Source organism: Zosterops lateralis (genome assembly GCF_965231275.1).
Source record: "Zosterops lateralis genome assembly, chromosome: 24".
Lineage (NCBI taxonomy): Eukaryota > Metazoa > Chordata > Aves > Passeriformes > Zosteropidae > Zosterops > Zosterops lateralis.
The window spans coordinates 5,406,523-5,412,818 of record NC_139784.1 but is presented as its reverse complement, the minus strand read 5'-3'; positions in this window follow the sequence as shown (position 1 = coordinate 5,412,818).

Below are 6,296 nucleotides of genomic sequence, written 5' to 3'. Positions count from 1 at the left end.
TTGATCAGCGATTCTGCAGAGAGAAAAGAGACAGAGAGAGACAGAAAAAGAAAAAAAAAACAAAACACAAAAATATAAAAAAAAAAAGAGAGAAAAAAAAATCTGTAAATATGATAGTAATAAAATAGAGCATAACAAAACTGTGAAACTTCCTCAAGCCTTGTCAGTGGTTAAAATATTTAACACCCCCTTCCCCATCCCTTTCCTGACACTTATTACGGATGTTCTGGTTTTACACCTCCCTCCCCTCCCTCCCAATAAAACAAAGAGGACTCCAGGGGGTTTTAGGTCAGTGCAGGGTCTGTCCAGAGCAGCAGAGGAGCCTCAGCCCGGGCTGGATCAGCCCCTGGAGCTCTGAGCAGATTTGGGGAGATGCCCCCGGACCCCTCCCCACCCCAGGGACAGCGGGTTCCCTTTTCCCCTTTGTGTTTCCTCTCAGCAAAAAGAAAAACCACACAAAACCCCCCCAAACACCCCCCAAAACCCCCCCAAACACCCCCTGTTCTGTTTCTCCTGGGTTCCCCATCCCCTCTGCTGATGTCCTTCGTGGAGAGCTCGGGATTGTAAAGGAAAAAAAAAAAAAAAACAAACTCCTCTCACAGCCACATTAAAAAGACAAAGGTTGGTGCAAAAAGTTTTGATTTTTCTTTCCCGTTTCCTCCGTGGCCCCTTTTTTTTTCCCCTTCCCAGGGGGGTTTGGGGGCTGCTGCTGCTTCTCCAGAGGATCCAGCTGCTCCTGCCCAGCTTTTCCCCTTTTCCTCTCCGTGATTTCGGTGAAAAATTGGATTTCAGGAGCCTTAAATCAGTGATTGATGATGATGATGATGATGATGATGGAGCTGTGCCATCCTCCCCTCCCAAAGCAGCCTGGTCCTGTTAACCAGCCACCCTCCAGCACACAAAGGTTGGGATTCCAGCTGTATTTTAATTTTTTGGGGGGTTTTCCTCCCCTTTTTTCCCCTCATTTTCTCTACCAGGGATTGGTATTTGGCGTGGCTTAAACTGTTAAATTTTTTTTTTTTTGGAAGGTCATCAGAGTTAACTCTTGTCAGATTGCTTCCCCCCCTCCTCGAGACATTTTTGTGCTATTGTTTAAAAAAAAAAAGGAAAAAAAAAAAGGATTACAAAAAAAAAAAAAAAAGCCAAAAAAAACCCCCATAAAAATAATAATAAAAAAACACCCCCCCAAAAAAGTACAAAATAAACAAAGAAAAAAAAATTTAAAAGAGTTGGCGTTAATAAAAATGTCAATGTGAAATTCACGTCCTCACCTTGTGTTCTGTTTGAAGGCTGAAAGGACCCAAAATTTGGTTTAGTTTAAGCCTGAAAAGACCCAAAACTGGGTTTATCTGGAGCCCAAAAGGACCCAAAAATGGGTTTATTTGGAACCTAAAAGGATCCAAAGCTGAGCTTAATATAAAGCCTGAAAGGACCCAAAATCGGGTTTATTTGGAGGCTAAAAAGACCCAGAGTTTGGTTTATTTGAGCCTGAAGGGACCTAAAATTTGGTTTATCTGGAACCCAGAAGGACCCAAAATTGGGTTTATTTGGAGCCCAAAAAGACCCAAAACTGGGTGTATCTGGAGCTCGAAAGGACCCAAAATTTGGTTTATTTGAAAGCTGGACCCAAATCTGGGTTTATCTGGAGCCCAAAATGACCCAAAATTTGGTTTATTTGGAGGCTAAAGGGACCCAAAGCTGGGTTTTTTTGAGCCTGTAAAGACCCAAATCTGGATTCATCTGGAGCCCAAAAGGTCCCAAAATTTGGTTTATTTGGAGCTAAAGGGACCCAGAGTTGGGTTTATTTGAACCTGAAAGGACCCAGAATTGGGTTTATTTGGAGGCTAAAGGGACCCAAAACTGGTTTAATTTAGAGCCCAAAAAGACCCAAAACTGGTTTAATTTAGAGTCCAAAAGGACCCAAAATTGGTTTTATCTGTAGCCTGAAAGGACACAAAGCTGGGTTTATTTGGAGCCCAAAAGGTCCCAAAATTTGGTTTATTTGGAGCTAAAGGGACCCAGAGTTGGGTTTATTTGAGGCTGAAAGGACCCAAAGGTGTGAGGGGACAGCAGGGACCAAGGTGTCCCTTACAGGAGCCTCCTGTGCCACCAGGGGAGGAGTTTGTGCTCAAGACCCCTGAAATCTGAATAAAAACCACCCTCAGACACTCCAGAACTGCCCAGGACTGGATTTAACAGAGCCAGGAAAGAAAAAAAATCAGTTATTAATCGAAAAACTTGTATTAAACAGCACAAAATTAACAGAATAATGTCATGGAAGCACTTCCAGGCTGGGGAAACAGCCCAAAAATGAGAATTTTGAGGCTCTGAGGGTGAGGTTGGAGCTGGGGACGAGGCAGGTTTGGGGATTCAGGGGCTGGGTTGGGGATTCAGGGGCTGGTTTGGGGATTCAGGGGCTGGGTTGGGGATTCAGGGGGTGATTTGGGGATTCAGAGGGTGATTTGGGGATTCAGGGGCAGGTTTGGGGATTCAGGGGCTGGGTTGGGGATTCAGGGGCGGGTTTGGGGATTCAGGGGCTGGTTTGGGGATTCAGGGGCTGGGTTGGGGATTGAGGGGCAGGTTTGGGATTCAGGGGCAGGTTTGGGGATTCAGGGAGTGATTTGGGGATTCAGGGGCAGGTTTGGGGATTCAGGGGCAGGTTTGGGGATTCAGGGGCAGGTTTGGGAATTCAGGGGCAGGTTTGGGGATTCAGGGGCTGGTTTGGGGATTCAGGGGCTGGTTTGGGGATTCAGGGGCAGGTCTGGGGATTCAGGGGCAGGTTTGGGGATTCAGGGGCAGGTTTGGGGATTCAGGGGCAGGTTTGGGGATTCAGGGGCTGGGTTGGGGATTCAGGGGCTGGGTTGGGGATTCAGGGGCAGGTTTGGGATTCAGGGGCTGGGTTGGGGATTCAGGGGCAGGTTTGGGATTCAGGGGCTGGGTTGGGGATTCAGGGGCAGGTCTGGGGATTCAGGGGCAGGTTTGGGGATTCAGGGGCTGGTTTGGGGATTCAGAGGGTGATTTGGGGATTCAGGGGCAGGTTTGGGATTCAGGGGCAGGTTTGGGGATTCAGGGGCAGGTTTGGGGATTCAGGGGCAGGTTTGGGGATTCAGGGGCAGGTTTGGGGATTCAGGGGCAGGTTTGGAGATTGAGGGGCTGGTTTGGGAATTCAGGGGCAGGTTTGGGGATTCAGGGGCAGGTTTGGGATTCAGGGGCTGGTTTGGGGATTCAGGGGCAGGTTTGGGGATTCAGGGGCAGGTTTGGGGATTCAGGGGCAGGTTTGGGGATTCAGGGGCGGGTTTGGGGATTCAGGGGCCGGTTTGGGGATTCAGGGGCAGGTTTGGGGATTCAGGGGCAGGTTTGGAAATTCAGAGGGTGATTTGGGAATTCAGAGGGTGATTTGGGAACTGAGGCGTTTCCCTCTGTCAGCACCAGCCTTTTCCCAGACTCAGCCACTTTCCCTTCTGCTCCCTGCACAAGAACAAAACCAAAATAACCCCAGAGGGCGACTCGGGGGATCCGCACAGAACAACAACCCCGGCAGCAAACAGAGCAAAAAGAGGAGCTCAATTCCCGATTAAAGGAACTTCGGGATTTTTCTTTCTATAGGAAATTTTTGTTTTCATGGCTGGAGGCAAAGCGGTGCCAGGGAAAAGGGGAAGATAAGGAGAGAGGAGATTTTAGGGTGAGGAAAGCTCTGGGTCTCTCATGGAATTTAATTCTCAATTAAAGGAACTTTGGGATTTGTTCTTTCCTTAGGAAATTCTTAGAGGCAAAGTGATACTGCCAGGGAAAAGGGGAAGATAAATAAATAAAGAGAGAGGAGATTTTGGGGTGAGGAAAGCCCTGGGTCTCTCATGGAATTTAATTCCCAATTAAAGGAACTTAGGGATTTGTTCTTTCCATAGGAAATCTTGATTTTTATGGCTGGAGGCAAAGTGGTGCCAGGGAAAAGGGGCAGGAAAAGGGGAAGATAAGGACAGAGAAGATTCTGGGATAAGGAAGGGGCTGGACTTGCCTCTCATGGAATTTAATTCCCAATTAAAGGAACTTTGGGATTTATCCTTTCCATAGGAAATTCTCAGAGGCAAAGTGATGCTTGGGGGATTGGCAGGAAAAGGAGAGAGGAATTTTTGGGGTGAGGAAAGGGCTGAGATGGGGCTCAAGGGGCAATTTATGAGGGACCTGTGGTGATTAATGAGAATTGTGGTAATTAATGAGATAATTGTGGCTCTCACACCCCTGGAAGTGTCCCTTTGATTTTTTTTTTTTTTATTGCCTGTAACCCGAATTTTTTCAGGGAAGGATGGACATTCCCTGTAACCTGGATTTTTTGGGGAATGATGGATATTCCCCAGAACCCAGATTATTTTGAGGAATGAAGGATATTCCCTGTAACCCGAATTTTTTGGGGGAATGATGGATATTCCCTGTAACCTGGATTATTTTGAGCAATGATGGACATTCCCAGTAACCTGGATTTTTTAGGAAATTACAGATATTCTCCATAACCCGGATTTTTTCAGGGAACGATGGATATTCCCTGTAACCTGGATTATTTTGAGGAATGATGGATATCCCCTGTAACCCTGATTTTTTGGGGGAACGATGGATATCCCCTGGAGCCCTGGGCTGGACCCATTTCCCCACAATGAATAAATCCCCTCCTCGGGGCCTGCACACTGGAATTCCTGGGGAATTTTGGGATGGGGAAGCCCTGCAGGCACCACAGACCTGTCGGGGCAGCTTTTCCTCAGCTCCCAACTGGATGGGGCAGGGAATTCTGGATTTGGCTCGAGGGCAGGAAACTCTGGGAGCTGCTGCTCCTCCTGGAGCTCCCCAGGGCCGGTGGAGGGAGGCAGATGTTTGCAGCTGGAATGGGGATGTTGGGCCCGGCTGGTTCCTCACTCCAGGGTTTTCCCTGGAATGGTTTAAACCCATCCCATTCCCACCTCCCACCATCGCAGGGTGTCCAAACCCATCCAGCCCGGCCTTGGACACTCCAGGGATCAGGAGCTTCTCTGGGAAATCTGGGCAGCGTTTTTAGAGCCTCACTGTAAAAACTTCTTCCTTTTATCTCATTTCAATCAATTTAAAACCCTCCTCCCCTGGCCTACAGCAACGTTCCATAAATCCCAGAATATCCTGAGCTGGGAGAGCCCCACAGGGATCATCCAGCCCTGCAGGACACCCCAAAACCCCACCCTGGGCAGCCCTGAACAAACATCCCTGGAGCTTTGGGATCACGACCATCCCATGGGGAGCTGCCCCGGGGCTCAAACACCCTCTGGGGGAAACCCCAAAATCCAACTCAAAATCCAACCCAACAAACCCAACCCACAATACCCAACTCAACAAATCCAACTCAAAACTCCTGGAGTTATAAAAGGTTTGGGATCACAACTATTCCATGGGGAGCTGCCCCAGTGCCCAAAACCTTCTGAATGAGACCCCAAAATCCAACCCCAAACTCCTGGGGCTCTGGCAGCTTTGGGATCACACCCATCCCATGGAGAGCTGCTCAGTTCTCTGGGAGAACCCCCAAAACCCAACTCAAACTCCATCCCAGCACTCCTGGAGCTTTGGGGTCACAGCCATTCCACGGGAACTGTCCCTGTGCCGTTCCCAGGAGGAGGGATCCCATCCCCAATCCCGTCTGACCCGCTCTCTCCCAGCCTGGAGGTTTCCCTTTCCCTTTCCCTTTCCATTCCCGGGCTGTTTCTATCCCGAACGGGCGGTTCCCGCCCCTCCCGGAGCCTCCGGGGTAATTAATGCCCGGTAATTGCCGCCCTGTCATTACGGGCTGTGTCACTAATTGCCGCTCCTCGTTAGGGCCCGTTAATTGTCACCCCGCGCTTTGTCCTGCCCTTCTCCCGCCGCCCCGTTTGTCCCGTTCCCCTCCCGTGCCCGGTGTCACCGGGGCTGGGACACCCCGGGTTGCGGGGGGAGCGATCCGGGCCCGGGGCCGGTTCCGGGGCACTCGGGGACACCGGGCCCGGCGCGGGGTGGGCGGGGCTGTGCGCTCGGTTCTGGCGGGATGCCCGTCCCGGGGCGGCTCTGGGGGCCGGGCAGGACCCTCCGGGACCGAGCGCGGGCTCCGCTCCCCGCCGAGCACGTGGCTCCTCCCCAGCCGGTGCCGGTGCCGGTGGTTCCGCGGGCGGAGCTGCACCGCCATGGCCCGGCACTGCCGGTGACTCTGCTCCCGGTGGTCCCGGTGTTCCCCCCCCCCCCCGCGGCCTGACATGGTCGCGCCCCCCCCCCCCCCCTCCCCAGCAATGGTGCGGTCCCGGCCCCGCCCC